Source organism: Dasypus novemcinctus, chromosome X (assembly GCF_030445035.2).
Source record: "Dasypus novemcinctus isolate mDasNov1 chromosome X, mDasNov1.1.hap2, whole genome shotgun sequence".
Classification (NCBI taxonomy): domain Eukaryota; kingdom Metazoa; phylum Chordata; class Mammalia; order Cingulata; family Dasypodidae; genus Dasypus; species Dasypus novemcinctus.
In genome coordinates, this window is record NC_080704.1 from 183572564 (window position 1) to 183591632 (window position 19069).

At 34.8% G+C, this 19069-nt stretch overlaps 1 protein-coding gene across 5 annotated transcripts in view; it reads left to right on the top strand.

The window, feature by feature from the left end:
- GABRA3 (gamma-aminobutyric acid type A receptor subunit alpha3) overlaps positions 1-19069 on the top strand; it is a 401316-nt gene that overhangs the window by 213061 nt on the left and 169186 nt on the right. The gene's annotated exons all lie outside the window — the stretch shown is intronic.

A 19069-nucleotide genomic window follows, 5' to 3' on the forward strand; every position in this document is an offset into this window, starting at 1 on the left:
AATAATTCCCTAATGCACACTCAATTCTATTGGCAGATAGTAGAAGCCTAATTAGCTGGAGGTATTTGAACACAATATTCAGCTAACCATTTGCTAACCACTAAACAACACAGAAATAGGGGCAACTCCTAGGAATCCAGGCTAAAAATATAAAAATAGGAATACTCTGCAGTCACACAGCCCAGGAGAGAGGGTTCTAGAAATTAGGTCCAGGAAACTTAATTAAAAATAAAACAAAAGAAAAATCAGCAACTATAACAAACTTCAAGGAAATAAATCAGAGTTTCTATAATATGTTATTCAAAAAGACAAAAAAGTCAATACATGGAAATAAACAGGAAAAAGTATGACATATTGAAGAAATGAAATTCAATAGAAACTATCTCTGAGTTGGCCCAAATAATGTATTTAACAAAGAAAAACTTTAAAACAGCTATCATAAGTATGTTAAAAAGAATTAAGGAAAATTCACACCCAAAGTATTAAATGAAAATATGATGAGAAGGGGTCAATAAATAAGGAACATCAAAAGAAATAGGAACTATTAAAAAGTATCAAGTGGAATTTATAGTTAAAAAATACTATAAGGAAAAGGGAAATTTCACTAGATGGCTAGATGGGCACACAGCAGATTAGGGATGGCAGAAGAAAGAATGAATGAACTTGAAAACTAATCAAAAGAAATAATCTAATCTGAAGAATAAAGAGAAAAATGATTGAAAAGAAATTAACATAATCTCTGAGACATATGGAACAATATCAAGCAAACAAACATAAGTGTAAGGGGAATATCAAAGAGTGGAGAGAAGGAAAGTGTCAGAAAAAGTTTTGAAGAAATACTAGTCAAACAATTCCCAAATTTGGTGAAAAACATTAATCTATAGATCCAGGTATCTCAACAAAGCATAAGTAGTATAAACATTAGACTCATTCTAGACAAACTATTGAAAGACAAAGAGAAAGTCTTGAAAGCAGCAAAAGAAATAACACATTGCATACATGGACATATCTATTTAATTAACAGCTGATTTCTCATCATCAACAGAAACAGTGATGGTCAGAAGGTAGTAGAATAAAATAGTCAAAGGTCTGAATTTTAACAAAACCGCCAGTTAAAAATTCTATATCAAGCAAAAGTAGTCTTATAAAATGAATAAAAATTAAAACATTCCTAGTAAATTAAGGACAAAGTACTCATTGTGAGCAGGCTTGTCTTATAAGAAATACTGAAGAAAATTTTTCAGACTGAAAGGAAAAAGCTCCAAATGGTAAGTGAAATACATAGGAAGAAATGAAAACACTGAAAGTGGTAAATATGTGAATTAATACAACAGGATGTATAAATTTATATTTTCTCTTTTTTAATGTTAATTTCTTTAAAACACATAAGATTGTATAATGATAGCAAAATGATATCAATGTATTTTGGGCTTTATAATACATATTGATATAATACTTATGAATATAATAGAATTAAGGAGTCGGAGGGTATGATGCTATATTTTCCTGAAATTATGTTAGTTTTAAACTGAAATTGAATGTGATAAATTGATGTATATTGTAATAATTAGATCACTTGACAAAGATAATATTTCTAAGTATAGATAACGACTCAACAGAGAAACTTAAACGGTATGCTAAAAATATTTGTTTAACACAAAAGAATGACATAAAAATGGGACAGAGGAACTTTAGATGTAAAGTGTAGACAGGATATTGTTGGGTTGTTTTTAATTTTCTAAATGCAGTCTAACAATCTCTGCCTTTAGAATGGATTGTTTAATCTATTCATGTTTAATATTATTATTCACTTCATTGGATTTATGCCTGCTATTTTAATTAATTTTTGTTTTCTAAATATCTTAATTCTTGTTAATGCCTCTCTTCCTCCTTTACAGCTTTCTTATGCATTAGTAAATATTTTCTAATATAACATTTTAATTTCTTCAATGATTTTTTCACTATACATTATTTATTTCCTCAGTGATTGCTCTTAAAGCTCACTATATAAACCTTAAATTATCAGAATCAATTTCATATTTTCACTAACTTAATTCCAGTGTTATAGAGAAATGTTATTTCTATATGCCTCTATTACCTTTTTCTCCCTTTTATGATATTGTTGTTATACATACAAACCCAACAATTCACTGTTATAAATTTTAGTTTATGTAATTTGTTTCATGTAGAGAAGCTGAGAAAAAAATGGAAAGCAAGCTATATATTTATAGCTTTTTTAGATTAGGGGGAGAGTGTGAACTACAGGGTAAACTTTAATCTATGTGGTGCGGCAGTGCTCTAAAATGTGTTAACCGATTGTTATGAATGTGCCACAATGATGGAGGAGGTGGCTGGTGTGGGAGAAATGGGGTGGGGGTGGGGGGTATATGGGAACGTCATATTTTTAATGTAACTTTTTTGTGATGTATATATCTTCAAAAAACACAATTTACAAAAATGATGGGGTGGGGGGTGGGGAGTGGGGTATATGGAACCAATTATTTTTTATGTGTCTTTTTACATTTTTTAATATAACTTTCTTTGTGATCTATTAAGTTTAATAAAAAAGTGTAAAAAATAAATAAAAACATTTCTGGCAAAAAAGAATTCTTATTTATCATTTCTGTTTTTTTTAAATTTGTTGCTGTGAATTCTAGTTACCATCTGGAGTCTTTTCCTTAGCCCAGAGCCAGCTTTGCTCCCACCCACCTCCTTTGTGCTATTATTGGCAAATAATTACATTTCTATATGTTCTAGGCTCAGAAATACATTATAAACATATTGCTTTGTACATTTGATTTTAAATTTAATTAGTAGAAGAAAGGAGAAGAAATATGCATTTGTAACTATACTTACATAATTATCTCTACTGATTCTCTTAATTTTTTCATGTGCATTCCAATAAGTGTCTGGAATCACTTGCTTTCAGCCTTTAGGGCTTCCTTTAATATTTCTTGTAAGGTGGGTCTGTTAGCAGCAAATTCTCTCAATTTTTTGTTTATCTTGGAATCTTTATTTTGCCTTCATTTTTGAAAGATAGGTTTGCTGGATGTAGATTTCTTGTGTAACAGTTTCTTCCTTTGAGCAATTTAAATATATTATCCACTGCCTTCTGACTTCGACTGTTTGTCATAACAAGTCAGCTGTTAATCTTATTTGGGTTCCCTTGTAAGTGGTGAATCATTTTTCTCTTGCTGCTTTCAAGATTTTCTCCGTTTTTTCCACGTTATTTTTGCTATGATATTTCAGTTAGTTGGTCTCTTTAATTTATCCTTCTTGTACTGTGTTGAGCTTCCTGGCTCCGAGTACTGCTTTTTAATAAATTTAGGAAGATTTCAGGTGTTATTTATTTGAATACTTTGTATTCTCCTTTCTCTTTTCCTGGTACTGTCTCTATGCACATGCTGACACACTTAATGGTGTCCCACATTTCTTTGATTCTCTATTTTTATTCATTCTTTTTTCTCTGTGTTCCTCAGCTTGCATAATCCGTATTGATAATTTTTCAAGTTTATAAATCTTTCTTCTGTCAATTCAGATCTATGTTTGTACCCCTCTAGGGAATTTGTTCTTTTTAAGTTTTCATCATTTTGAACTCAGTTTCCATTTGGTTCTTTCTAAAAATAATTTCTCTTTATTTATTATCTATTTCCTTTACTTCTTGTATCTTAGCATTCTTTAGTTCTTTGAACATATTTATATTGGCTACTTTGAGATTTTTGTCTGTTAAATCTGATATCATGTCACTTCCACTGGCAGTTTTTGTTGTATGCTTTTTTTCTGATGTATGGGTCCTACTTTCCTTTTTCTTTGCATGTCTAATATCTTTTTTGCTAGAAGCAAGATACTTCAGATATTAATAATATTCTAGCACCACTGGGTACTAACCAGCCACTCTCATGGACTTTCATTGTTATATGACTAGTTATTTAGTTATTTAGTGATTGATTGGGTTATTTATTCAAGTCTGTCCCTATTCCCCACCCCCTCTTTGTGTGAAGTCTCTGATAGTGTTCCTCAGATGTTGTTCCTGGGTATGTGAACAGTCATCCTGGGATGACAGTGATTTTGGCAGATTTTTTGTTGACTTACCCTTTTTCTGACTACACCCAGCTGTTAAGATCCATTAACTGACAGAGGATTGATCTATGTTTTAAACAATGCCCTTGGGACATAAATTGCTCCATAGATTGATCTGATTAAATTTGGCCTCCTTTGAGAGAATACTTCCAGATGTCAGTATTTACAATTTTTTCTGAACACAGGAGGGCTCCTCTCAACTATTTCTTTCCATGTTTCTGTCTGACAAACCACCTAGCCTATGGTTTAGCCTATATTTTCATTGAATTTATCCTTCTTCTCCTATATGCCTTTCACTATGGGCCTCCACTGTTTTGGGGAGTTTCCTTAGGCTTGAGTTCTCCACACTCTGTTGTAAAGGAAGTCAGTTCCTTTGCCTGCTTTTCCCCCGGGTTAAATCTCTGAGTCAGGGCTCTTGTACTGAGGCTGTGACAATGCTGTGCTCTTCCCTGAGGGACTTATCTGCTTTAGGAGCTGATTACTTGGTGGAGGGGATTGGGAAACACTTCGGGTATGGAACCCCTGTTCAATGAGCCAGGGCAAGGGTGACTTGTACTTTAGTATTCTCAGTGGTCTCATGCCCAACTTAGAGCCTCTATCCCTTGAGTGGGGGCTGGATGGAAGAAGGGAGCTTCCATCTCCTGGCCACATTTACTCAGAACTTAGTCTCAGAGGCAGGTAGTTGGGTTCATGTTGAGAAATGCTGATATCCTGCTTCTTATAGGAAAATAGTTCTCTAATTGGAGCTGGGAAGAGAAAAGGCCCTGTGTTCTTCTGTGTGCCAACTGGAGAGTGGGAGCAGGTGTTGGTTCAAATATCTGATTCTTGATTTTCTTACTGAGTTTTAGTAGATTTCCCCGAGTTAATGTTTTTTCTTCATTTTCTGTATGCACTTAGGACCATTTACAGATACTTTAAATGGTCATTTTTAATAATTTCCATCAATTTTTCTGGGGAGAAGTTTCCTGGAGCTCCTTATGTTGTCATGACAGAAGTGGAACTTCTAGTGGCTATTAAAATTTTTTTAATTACCTTTTTTTTTTAAAGATGCATAATTCACAAAAAATGTTACATAAAAAATATAGGCAGTTTCCATATATCCCACACCACAACCCCCCCCCCCCCCCCCGCTCTTCCCATATCATCAACCTCTTTCATCATTGTGGCACCTTCATTGCATTTGGTAAATACATTTTGGAGCACTGCTGCACTGCATGGATTATAGTTCACATTGTAGTTTATACTCTCCCCAGTCCATTTAGTGGGTTATGGCAGGATATATAATGTTCCGCATCTGTCCCTGCAATATCATTTAGGAAAACTCCAACTCCCCAAATTGCTCCCACATCATATCTCTTTTTTCCTCTCCCTGTCCTCAGCAACTACTGTAGCCACTGTCTCCACATCAGTGCTAAAATGTCTTCCATTGCTAGAGGCACAATAGTTCTATAGTAGAATACCAGTAAGTCTTTTCCAATCCATATTTTATTCCTCCATCTTGTGAACCCTGGGATGGTGTTGTCCACTCCACCTCTAAATAGAGAGGGAGCTTAGATTTCACATGGCTGATGGATGTGATTCTTGGTTTCCAGGGCACTCTCGTTTCCCTGGTGGTGGTTTACCATCTTCACCTCACTGTTACCTGAACTGGGTAAGTCCAATGAACCAGAGAGCATGTGTTGCAAATCTGCTGAGGCTCAGGGCCCAGCTGGCACAGTCCAGAGATTCAAGTCTCCTGGGTATACACCAACCCCAGTTCTAACCACAGTTTCAGTAAAGTTGACAGAAAAGTCATGTGTAGAAAGGTCATGTCTGAGTCCAACTGCATCACACTCAGGAGCACAAATTGCAAAGTAGGGACCACTGACAAGGCACTGAACTCCAGAGCTATCTGCCATGACTGTAGAACGTGTGTGTCTCCATAGCCCTCAGGACCATCTGTACCTGGGGTTGTATCTACTTTGGCTGTCTCTAGGATCATGCTGAGACATGCGTAAGTGCAACCCCTCTGATGACCTCCCAACTCATTTTGAAGTCTCTTAGCCATACAAACTCATTTATCTTTACCTTTTTTCCCTTTTATGCAAGTTTTTTTTCTAGTTGCATCACCAGCTGGTGATTGGTAGTAATACCTCAGCATCAGGGAGTCTCAATCCCAGGAGTCATGGGGATCATGGGAGTCATATCCCACATTGGGGAGAAGGCTCTTTTTGTAAAGTTGTTCAGATTATATACACTGGTGATCATATCATGTCAGAAGAAACACAGTTTTAATTATTCCTTCCCAAACTTGATATCTATTTATTTTCTAATTTGTCTTGTGTTTAAACCTCTCATATAATGTTTAATAGAAATGTAATACCATTGTCTTGTTCTTGATCTTAGAGGGAAAGCTTTCAATCTTTCATCATTAACTACAATATTAGATGTAGGGATTTTTCCTCCATTTAAAAAAATTTATTGAAGTGTATCACTCATACATAAACAATAAGTGTATATAAAATAGTTGGGAACTTACAAAACAAACACATGTAACATCATACAGGACTTTCAATCCTCACCCTACCACCAACACCTTGCATTGTTATTAAACGTTTTTAACTAATGATTAAAGAGCATTATCAAAATATTACTACTAACCAAAGTATTCTTCCCTACCCACCCTATTATTATTTTTTATCATTTATTTGTGAACATACATGAACAATAATTGTATAGTAAAAGTTATGAACTTACAAAGCAAACATGCACAATATCTTTGTAGGTTTTTATTAGATGACTTTTATCAAATTTATGAAATTATATTACTTGAATATTTTTGACAGGAATGAATGTTAGAGTTTTTCAAATGCTGTTTCTGTATTTACTGAGTTAATGATATGTTCTTTTTTAATTCAATAATATGGTAAATTACATTGATTGGCTTTCAAATACTTAAACTAATCTTTATTTCTTTGCAATAAATACCACTTGATCATGGTGTATTATCATTTTTATATATTATTGGATTCAGTTTTGTGAACAAATTTTTAGTACTTCTATATCTATATCCATAAATCATATTAGTCTACAGATTTTTGTAATGTCTCTATCAGGTTTTGGTATCAGAGTATTGCTGACATCATAGAATAATTTGGGAAATAGTCCCTCCTCAATATTTTGGTACAATTTGTGAAGAATTAGTATTATTTTTTCCTTTAAGAATTGGTACAATGAATCAGTAAAATCACCTGAGCCCTGAGTTTTCTTTGTAGGAAAGTTTCTAATAAATTCTATTTCTTTAATAGATACAGGACTATTCAAGCTTTTTAAGTTATTTTAGAGCACTGAGGTTGTTTCAAGGGGTTGTCTGCTTCTTCTAATTTGTAGAATTTATTGGCATAAGTTTTTCATAATATTGCTTTTACTTTTAATGTGTATATAACCTCTAAATATGTCACGTCCTCCTTCAAAATACTGGTAATTTTTTCTATCTTTTTCCTTATCGATATGGCTAAATTTCTTATAGAGCCAACTTTTGGTTTCATTGATATTTTTTCTACTGTTTTCTGTTTTGTGTGTCACTGTTGTCCTCTCTGATATTTATTATTTCATTTCTCCTGCATATTTTGGGTTCAATTTTCTCTTCTTTTTCTTGTCTCTTGAGGTGGAAGTGGAAATCATTGATTTGAGATCTATGTTCTTTTCTAATATAGATGTTTAGTACTATAATTATCCTCCTAATTTGTTTTTGCACAGTCTTACAGATTTAGATATGTTGTGTTTTCATTTTCATTCTGTTCAAAATACCTTCTAATTTCCCCTTTGATTTTTTCTTTGAGCCATTCAGCAGTGTGGTTTCTAGCTTCCAAATATTGGTGGATTTTTCTGAAGATATTTCTGATATTGATTTCGAATTAAATTCCATTGTGGTCATATGCCTTGTCTTGAAACTTTTAAAAATGACTGAAACTTGTTTTATGGCTCAGATATGTTCTATTTTGGTGGAGGTACCATGTGCACTTATAAAGAATTTTTATTCTGTTTTTTTTTTTGATAGAATATTCTGTAAATATCATTGGGTCCCACTCATTAGTATTGTTATTCAAATCTTCAACATTCTTACTGATTTTCTGTTTACTTGCTTTATGAATTATTGTGATAAGGGTATCGACATCTCTGACTTTAATTGTGAATTTTTCTATTTCTCTTTACAAGTATGAGGTTTGCTTCATGTATTTTGATGCTTTGTTATTAGGTGTATAGCTGTTCAGGATTTTTATGTACTCTTTATCATTATGAAATGATCTCTTCATCCCTGATAATATTTACTCTGAAATTTTCTTTGCCTTATATTAATATAGCTATTCAAGCTTTCTTTTAACTAGGGTTAGTATCATATATTTTTCCATAAGTTTTACTGTATCTTTACATTTAAATTGGTTTTCTGGTAGGCAGCATATAGTTAGGTCAATCTCATTAATCCCTTCTGACAAACTCTGCCTTTCATTTGGAGTAAGTAGCCCATTTCCATTTAATGCAATTATTGATATGATTACATTCAAATCTATGATGTCACAATTTGTTTTGTATTTCTACAATTATTATCCTTTTTATTATCATTTTCTGCCTTATTTTGGGTTAATGTTTTTTTACTGCATTTAATCTCCTTCATAGGCTTATTAGCTATTGTGTTATTTAATGACTGCTTCAGGGTATAACTCCTTCAGGGTGTATAAATCTTTAATTTATTAAATCTACCTTCAAGTTATATTATGCCACTTCACATATAGTATAAGATCTTTAAATAATATTCTTTCATATCCTTCCTCCTATTCTTTTTGGTATTTTTGCCATACATTTTACTGTTTACATGTATTATAAACTCCACTCTATATTGATATCAGTTTAAAAATTAGTGAATTATCTTTAAAACAATTTAAATAATAATAAGATACTCATATATTTATCATCATAGTTACCATATTTTTGGTGCTCTTAATAGTTTTTGAGTAATCCATATGTCCTTCTGGTATCATTTTCCTTCTTCCTCAAGGACTCCCTTTAACATTTCTTATAGTATAAGTATGGTCATTCAATGAGTTGGTTTAAATGCCTGGAATTTATTCACTGTTTTAAGTCCAAAATTGAGGTAAATTTTTTGAGACGATTCTTTCTCCTTGAAGACTGTGGCATTCTGGTGGTGGCTGCAAGTTAATCGCAACTTAGCTGAAAATAACCCCACCAAAAGTCATATTTACAAGGAGTTCACACCTACAAGACTGGATTATGGTTAAGAACATGCTTTTCTGGGGTATGTAACTCCAAGCCACCACAGTTGACATTTAGATTTTTGATGAACTAAAATGTATCAGATCTTTTTCTTGTGACTATCAACAGCCCATCTCTTTAATCCTATGTTATAGCATTTATTTTTGAACCTAAATGCAGGAATTTCTATTTATCCTTATTAAATTTCATCTATATGTGTTACCCTAATAATTTCAATCCATATAAAACTTTTAAATACTGATTCTATTATTCCAGTACATTGACTATAGATTTTGCTTAATGCTATCTACATACTTGAATCAGCCTGGCTTCTATATATTTATTTTTGTTTTAAATATATATAAATATATATAATTCTTCAGTTATATAATGACCAAACCTTGTAGTAGCCATAATTGACAACATAAATGTTTGACATTGACCCACTAAACAGAGTCTTAGGATATGTTTTAGCCAATTAGTTAAAATCTACATAGATAAATATACTGCGATCTATTCCATTTGCTATATGGACTCATAGATTCATGATAGAACTTGTCAGTACTTTGCTGAAATCCAGACACAGGGTGTCAACAGCTCTTCTCTTTGATGTGGCAATCTCATTTTCCACAAAAAGTTGGTGTGGCAAAATTTCTTTATAGTGAACCCATGATGACTCCTGATATTAATGTATTCTTTTCCCAATGTTCAGTTTCTTTGTTAGTTTGTTTACCAATCTAGTATGAAATTTTATTGCTGATTGACATCAGCCTTAATAAAAAGTATCCTATGTAACCAATTAAATCTATCTTCCCAAAGCATTGATAATAACAGTACAGTTGAATAAGAGTATTTTCTGTAGCCTTGGAAAAATTTCCTGATCCCTCTGTTGTCTTATTTTCTATAAGCTGAAAAATAAGGCTCTTACTTTCTGCGACTGCTACAGGGACGTTGACAGATTGAATCATTCGTTTACTTATTTATTCAATTCATTTTATAAGCCAAATATTCTGCTTGGTGCTCTGGGGGATAATAAGAATAGTAGTTTTCTTAATATCTTGTAGATTCAATAAAGCAGTTAGCTCACTGAGACAACGGGCTTGTGCCCAGAGCTAAACTGTCTGGATTAGGTTAGGGAAAATAAATTTATTTAAAAACAAGGAGATGGACTTGTCTTTTGGATGCTACTTTGTTCTGTTTTATCTAAATACTGATTTTATGACAATGTATGCTTTGTGTTTTGGCTTCCTCAAAAGAAAAGAGTCTAAATGTAAATGAACCATTAGGTGCCCAAGTCTGATTAGAGATACGGTTGACATGAAAAATTATTGCAATTTAATAACTCAGTTAAGAAAGTTGCCTCAATGAATATGAAAAAAAGAATATATCAAAAAACGTTTACTCATTTATAAAATGCTACTAGTAAAGAAGGAATTCTTTCTCTACTCTAATTGCAAGGGAAAATGAAAAGATTCCCAGGACCCTTCTAACCCCTTATGGAAGCATACTAGGACAGTTTAATTATTTATTTAATCCTGATTTTCAGGACTTATTTTGTTCTTACAACATTGCTAAGATAGGGGCGTTTACAGATGGTGAAACTGAGGCACATAAAAAAGAAGAAACTTGCCAAAGTTGACTCAATTTTGAATTCCAGTCCAATGTATTCATGGTTCCACCTCTGCTATCTGTGCTAGAATTGAAACTCAAAATAAAGTAAAATAGAAATAAAAAACAGAACAAACAAAAAAACATTCTATGGGTGGATATGAGAGTAATACTGAATCCTATAATACTCCAATCCATTTGGTAATTGTTGATAGAGACAAAGCCAATAAGATGACTGATTAAGACTTCAGATTTATTCTACTTTTTATGGAAGGGAGAGAGAGCAAGTAGAACAATGAGGTAGTAGGGGAGGGCAGCATGTTTTAAATAAAGGCTTTTGTATAAACCTATTTGTCATTGAAAACTGTGAGGTAGGTTTTCTTCCACTAATACCTAACTATGAAAATAGGAATATGTTCATGGAAATAATCTGGCTCATTGATTGATAGAGTGGGACAGTCTGTAGCAACAAGGAGGCTGCAGTCCATTGTTCCTAACTGGTTTCACTTTATTCCCAAACGTTCCAATTCAATTAGCACTTAATAAACATCTCCACTGAGTAGATTTAGATCTGGAGTTAGACTGAGAGGATGACTGATAGATATTTCAGGAAGTCAACTGGCAGCAGTCTTCCCCAAGGGCCCTGGGCTCCAACAATGGAGCCAGATAAACTTCATTCCATTTGTGTACAAACTTTGTGGCACATTGGAATCTCCTGAGGTTCTTTTAAAAATATTGATTCCTTGTTTTTTTTTAACACAATAAAAAATACTGATTCTTGGATCCTGCTGCTACACTTCTGATTTTATTGGTCTAGGAAGGCACCAGGATATTGGGATTTTTAAAAGTTCTCTAGGTGATCCTATAAATAGCCAAGTTTGAGACCACTGCTTTAACTGTATGTGATGTGCTGCCTGCTAGGGTGACAAGAAGGTATTCTCTCTGCCTTCCCCTTTCCTTCTTATTCTCCATCTTGAATCTCCCAATTTCTTTCATGCATTGCCTAACCTCCAGACCTGAGAAGATTCTGGAACATACAAAAATACAACAATTCGTGATCAAATCGAGTCTTACTGGGTACTCAGTAGGTGAACAGATGGCACCACAAACAATCAGGCAACAGAAACAAATGTGGGGTTTTTTTTGTTTAATTTTGTATTTTCTGTGCTAGCATCTTTATTTTTGGTGCAAACTCTTATCATGCTAGTGGTAGGGGGCTGGGTGGGAAAATAACAAGATGCTGAGACCATGGAAATCTGTGGAGTTTGAATTCTACTATGCCTGTCCAGTTTTAAGAAAGACTAAGATAACCAAGTGTGAGATCACCCAGGTGCCTTAAGGCAGTATGTCTCTTTCCATTTATATGCCTATCTACTCATTTTTTCATTCAATAACTTTTTTTACCATCAGCTGTGTGCCAACCATTGTACTTGGTGCTGAGATTAGATTGGTAAGCAAAATGGACAAATATTTATGTTTCACGATATTTATAATTTGGTGTGTGTGTGTAGGAAGATCAAAATAAAAAATTTATCACACAGTTTCTAATTACAAAATATTATGTGAGATAGTATAGCAATGAGACCTAATTCAGATTTAGGAATAGGAGTACAGGAATGCCTTTCTGATGAAGGACCATTTAATCAATACTTGAAGAATGAGAGATTTCACCACACAGTGATTTCTAGGTGGGCAGAACAGCATAGTGAAGATTACAATGTGCTAAAGGCCTTGACACATACCAGAGACAAGGAAAAAAAACAGCTACTGTAATTGGAGTGCAGAGAGAATAGAGAGAACATGACATTGGAGAGGTAGGCAGGAGATCATGTCATTGTAAGGAACTGGGTTTTATTTGCAATATTTTATGAAGTCTTAGTTTTAAAGCAGAGAAGTGATGAGATTTTACTTTTTTATTTCTTTTATTAGAATAGTTGTGGGTTACAGAACAATCATGCACACAATACAAGATTACCATATACCACCCTATTATGAATACCTCACATCAGTGGGGAACATATCTTACAATTGATGAGAGTACATCTGTATAACTGTACTATGAACTATACTCCATGGTTTAAATAAAGATTTGCTGTTTGAGTAATGCAGTTCAACGTGTTTTTTTAAAAATTATTTTAGTAACATATATAGTAACAAATAGGGAAAATCCACTTTTTAGTTTTTTTATTTTTTTTCTTTATTTATATTTTTAATATTACATTCAAAAAATATGAGGTCCCCATATACCCCCACCCCCCTCACCCCACTACTCCCCCCATAACAACAAGCTCCTCCATCTTCATGAGACATTCATTGCATTTGGTGAATAAATCTCTGAGCACCACTGCACCTCATGGTCAATGGTCCACATCATAGTACTCACTCTCTCACATTCCACCCAGTGGGCCATGGGAGGACATACCATGTCCAATAATTGTCCCTGCAGCACCACCCAGGACAACTCCAAGTACCGAAAACACCTCCACATTTCATCTCTTCCTCCCATTCCCCACACCCAGCAGCCACCATGGCCACATCCTCCACACTGATGCCACATTTTCTTAGATTACTAATCACAATAGTTCATGAACAGAATATCAGTAAATCAACTCTAATCGATACTCTATTCCTCCATCCTGTGGACCTTGGGTTGGTTTTGTCCACTCCACATCTATATCAAGAGGGGGCTTAGATTCCACATGGATGCTGGATGCAATCCTCCTGCTTTCAGTTGTAGACACTCTTGGCTCCATGGTGTGGTGGTTGACCTTCTTCAACTCAATGTTAGCTGAGTGTGGTAAGTCCAATAAACCAGAGTGTAGGAGCTGAAGTCTGTTGAGGCTCAAGGCCTGGCTGTCATATTTTCAGTCCAGAGATTCAGATCCCCTGGGTATATATTAAACCCCTGCACCAACTAAAATTCTGATAAAGTAACAGGAAAGGCTTGTGAAAAAAGATCACATCTGAGTACAGGTCCATCACACAGAAACACAAACTCCAAAGAAGGGCCAACTGACATGGCACTGAACTCCATCTGCCATGCCCATAGAACCTGTGGGTCTCTGTAGCCCTCAGAATAACCAGTACCCAGGGTTGTATCTACTTTATCTGTCTCTGGGACTGTGCTGAGGTGTGCATAAGAGGAATCCTGCTGATAAACTCCCGGCTCTTTTTGGAGACACATAGCCATATAAACTCATTTGTCCTTTCCATTTCCCCCTTGATTCAGGCCAAAAAGCATTTTTAACTCCTTTTATTATATGTAGACTGAGATATTCTGCTGGTCCGAGTTGAACCTTTTATTCAAGGTCCTTTTCTAGTTACATCGTCAGCTAGTACTTGGTAGTAATCCCTCGACACCAGGGGGGCTCATCCCCGGGAGTCATGTCCCATGCTGGAGGGAAGGCAACGCATTTACATGCTGAGTTTGGCTTCGAGACTGGCCACATTTGAACAACATGGAGGCTCTCAGGAGGTAACTCTTAGGCACACTGCAGCTCTAGGCCTTGTTCTTATTTCAGGTGCACAGTCTCACAAGCATATTCATTAGTATCAAGGGCTCATTGTTGGACCTTCATTCTTTTTTTGGTCTTTGCCATTGCACTTGGGGGACTGTTGCTGTTCCTTTAGGGACTGTGATAGAGCTCCCCTGGCTAGGAACTCAGCACTCCCTCAGTTGTTGTTTTTAATTTTTTCTGCTATGAAAATATCCAAACATTTTTCTGTACCCTGGATAGGTGCCCTGTAGAACTTCCTGCCAACCATGTGTCCCCTGTCAATAACATCCTGCACCAGTATTCCTCCACTGCAGTTGTTGAACCTCTCTGTGATCCAAAACTTCCTGAAAAGTGAAGCCCAATATATTGCTAGGTTACCTTAATAGTAAAATGGAATATAGCGATGAGTTTAAAGGTTAGATATAGAAAAATTCTACATCCTATCTTTTTCTTTTCTTTTTCCTAATTATTAAGCTTATCTTCACAATAGTTTTAGATCCCAATACTTCATATAGACAATATACAGTACTCCAACATATCCAACATAAAACCTTTTCCTTCCACAGCAATAGTCTTTTTATATATTCATACCATATTCACTGAAACTGATATACAGATATTGAGACAATAGCTTTCAAACAAGGTAAATTTGTGTTTACATTGTGGTTTATATTTTAGACTATACAATTTTCTTAATTTTTAGTTATCTTATGTTTTAAATTATGATTTATATTTTATCCTATCAGCTCCTATATAATTTTGGTGTAATTTTACATGTCTTATATCCATCCTTGCGTACTCTTGTGGAACACTTCTATTGCCCACACAGTTACATTGGTTCCATCTATTCAATATCTCTTTCCCCCTCCTCTTAGGGCCCACAGTGACAGTCAGTCTCCGTTGCTTGAAGGGCCATGTTCAGAGATAGTTGCAACAGTGCTGAGGGCTTGACATGCTCAACTGCCCTAATGCCCTGAGAGCCACCATTTCTCTTGAGAGATACAGTTCCCTCTATTTGATGGCATCAGTCCTCCCCGGGATGTGGGTAAACCTTCACTCCCATTATATGGGTCTCTATATAATGATATAACCCACTATGGCAAAATGAGCATTCACATATTCCCTAGGAGCCTGTCCTACGCCAGATTATCCCCTTTAAGCATTTTAAAGAGGTAATTTTCCTTATTATAGTTTTGGAAAGGTTTTCTCAGCGTTATGCTCTCAACAAAATACCTGACAATCTCCTAAGTTCATATGTTGCTCCAACCTCTCCCCAATTTCTTGGGCAATATTACCCATCCTCCCATCCTTAGCCCCCCTCCAGCCTGCAAAGACCCACCCAAAGGTAACACTATGCCCCCATTTTAGCCCTTCCTTGTACATATACTTACCTCCAGCTTATCATAGATTTCATCCATGTAGGTGTCAGCTTACATCCTCCCTCTACCCCCCAATTTCCTGTAAGCCTGTCATCAAGTCTCTAGCTCTCTGAGGCAGCTTGGTTTATTTATTTCATATCATTTAGGTAAAGTAGTATTTGTCCTTCAATGCCTGGGTTACTTCACTCAACATAAGGTTCTCAAGATTCATCCATGTTATCACGTGTGCTTATAGTGTATTTGTTCTTAAAGTTGAGTAATATTCCATTGTATGTATATATCACATTTTATTGATCCATTCATCTGTTGATGGGCATTTGGGTTGACTCCAACTTTTGGCAATAGTGAACAATGCTGCTATGAACATTGGTGTGCATATATCGGTTTGTGTCCTTGTTTTCAGTTCTACTGGGTATATACCCAGCAGTGGAATTGCAGGTCATAAGGCACATCTATGGTTAGTTTTTTGAAAAACTGCCAAACTGTACTCCAGAATGTTTGGATCCTTCTGCATTCCCACCAGAACTGGATGAGTGTTCCCATTCCTCCACATCATCTCCAGCATTTGTAGTCTTCTGTATTTTCCATAGCTGCCAATCTTATGGGAATAAGATGGTATCTCATTGTAGTTCTGATTTGCATTTCCCTGATAGCTAGAGATTTGGAGCATTTTTTCATGTGCTTTTTAGCCATTTGTATTTTGTCTTTGGAGAAGTGTCTGTTTAAATCTTTTTCCCATTTTTTAAATGGGTTGTTTATCATTTTATTTTCAAGATATAGGAGTTTTTTATATATGCAGGTTATAAGGCTCCTATCCAATATATGATTACCAAACAATTTTTCCCATTGTGTAGGCTCTCTTTTGACTTTCTTTACAAAATCCTTTGAGGTGCAGAATGCTTTAATTTTGAGGAGGTCCCATTTATCTATTTGTTCTTTTGCTGCTCGTGATTTTGGTGTGAAGTTCATGAAGCCATTTCCTATTACAAGGTCATGTATATGCTTCCCTACACTGCCTTCCAAAGTATGTATGGTCTTGGCTCTTATATTTAGGTCTTCCATCTTGATTTGATTTTTGTATAAGGTGTGAGATGGTAATCCTCTTTCATTCTTTTACATATGGATATCCAGTTCTCCAGGCACCATTTGTTGAATATGCCATTTCTCCCAGTTGAGAGTGTTTGGTGGCTTTATCAAATATTATATGGTTATATATATGAGGATTTATATCAGAACTCTCAATTTGGTACCACTGGTCTGTGTGTCTCTCCTTGTGACAATTCCATGCTGTTTTCACTACTGTAGCTTTGTAGTATGTTTTGAAGTCAGGTAGTGTGATTCCTCCAATTTCATTTTTCTTTTTCAATATGTCTTCAACTATTCGGGGCTTCTTTCCTTTCCAAATAAATTTCATAGTTAGTTTTTCTAGTTTCTTAAAGAATTCTGTGTTGATTTTGATTGGGATTGCATTGAATGTGTAGATCAGTTTTGGTAGGATAGACATCTTAATAATGTTTAGACTTCATATCCATGAACAGGGAATATTCTTCCATTTATTTAGGTCTTCTTTGATTTCCTTGAACAGTCTTGTGTAGTTCTCTGTGTATAAGTTTTTACATCTTAAGTTAAATTTATTCCTAGGTATTTGTTTTTTTAATTTACTATTGTAAATGGTATTTCTTTCTTGATTTCCTCCTGAGCTTGCTCATTATTGGTGTACAGAAATGCTACTGATATTTGTGCATTGATCTTATAACCTGTGACTTTACTAAACTCATTTATGAGTTCTAGAATTTTTGTTGTAGACTTCTCAGATTTTTCTATGTATAGGATCATGTCATCTGCAAATAATGAAATTTTGACTTCTTCCTTTCAAATTTCAATGCCTTTTATATCTGGTTCTTGCCTCAGTGCTCAAGCAAGTACTTCTAAGACGATGTTAAAAAGAAGGGGTGAGAGTGGGCATCCTTGTCTTGTTCCAGATCTTAGAGGGAAGGATTTTAGGATTTCACCATTGTAAACGATGTTGGCTGTGGGTTTTTCATATATACTCTTTAACATGTTCAAAAAATTTCCTTGTATTCCAGTCTTTTGCAGTGTTTTTATCAAGAAAGGATACTGTATTTTGTCAAATGCTTTTTCTACATCTATAGATATAATCATGTGATTTTTTTCCTTCAATGTGTTTATGTGGTGTATTACATTGATTGGTTTTCTTATGTTGAACCATCCTAACATATCTGGAATGAATTCCACTTGGTCATGGTGTATGATTCGTTTAATGTGTTGTTGAATATGGTTAGCAAGTGTTTTGTTGAGCATTTTTGTGTCTAGGTTCATTAAGGAAATTGGTCTGTAATTTTCAGTTCTTGTGGTGTCTTTGTTTGGCTTTGGTACTAGAGTAATGTTGGAATCATAGAATAAGTTAGATAATGTTCCTTCTGTTTCGATTTTTGGAAAAGATTCAGCAGGATTGGTGTTAGTTCTTTCTGGAATGTTTTGTACAATTCACCCGTGAAGCCATCTGGCCCTGCGGTCCTCTTTTTGGGAGGTTTTTAATGACTGAATCTATCTCTTTACTTGTGCTTGGTTTGTTGAGATCGTCTATTTTTTTCTTTCAACAATATAGGCTGCTTATGTGTTTCTAGGAATTTGTCCGTTTCCTCTGAATTGTCATTTTTGTTGGAATATAGTTTTTCAAAGTATCCTCTTATGATAGTCTTTATTTCTGTGTGGTCAGTGGAGATATCTCCTTTCTCATTTCTTATTTTGTGTACTTGCATCATCTCTCTTTTTTTCTTTGTTAGTCTAGCTAAGGGTAGTCAATTTTATTGATCTTCTCAAGAACCAGCTGCTGGTTTTGTTTATCTTTTCAAGTGCTTTCTTTTTTTCTATTTCATTTTTTTCTGCTCTTTGTTCTTTCTTTCTTTCTTCTTCCTCTGGGGTTACTTTGTTGTTTTTTTACTAATTCCTCAAAATATGCACTTAGTTTTTCAATTTTCGCTCTTATTTTTGCATGTATGAATTTATGGCTATAAATTTCCCTCTCCATACTGCTTTTGCTGTACCCCATATGTTTTGGTATGTTGTGCTATCATTTTCACTAGTTTCAAGGTAGTTATTAATTTATTTTGATATTTCTTCTTTGACCTACTTTTTTTCTAAGAGTGTTTTATTTAATTTCCATATCTTGGTGTGAAATCTGGCCCTCTGGCCCTTCCAGATTTCCAGCTTAACTCCACTGTGGTCAGCGAT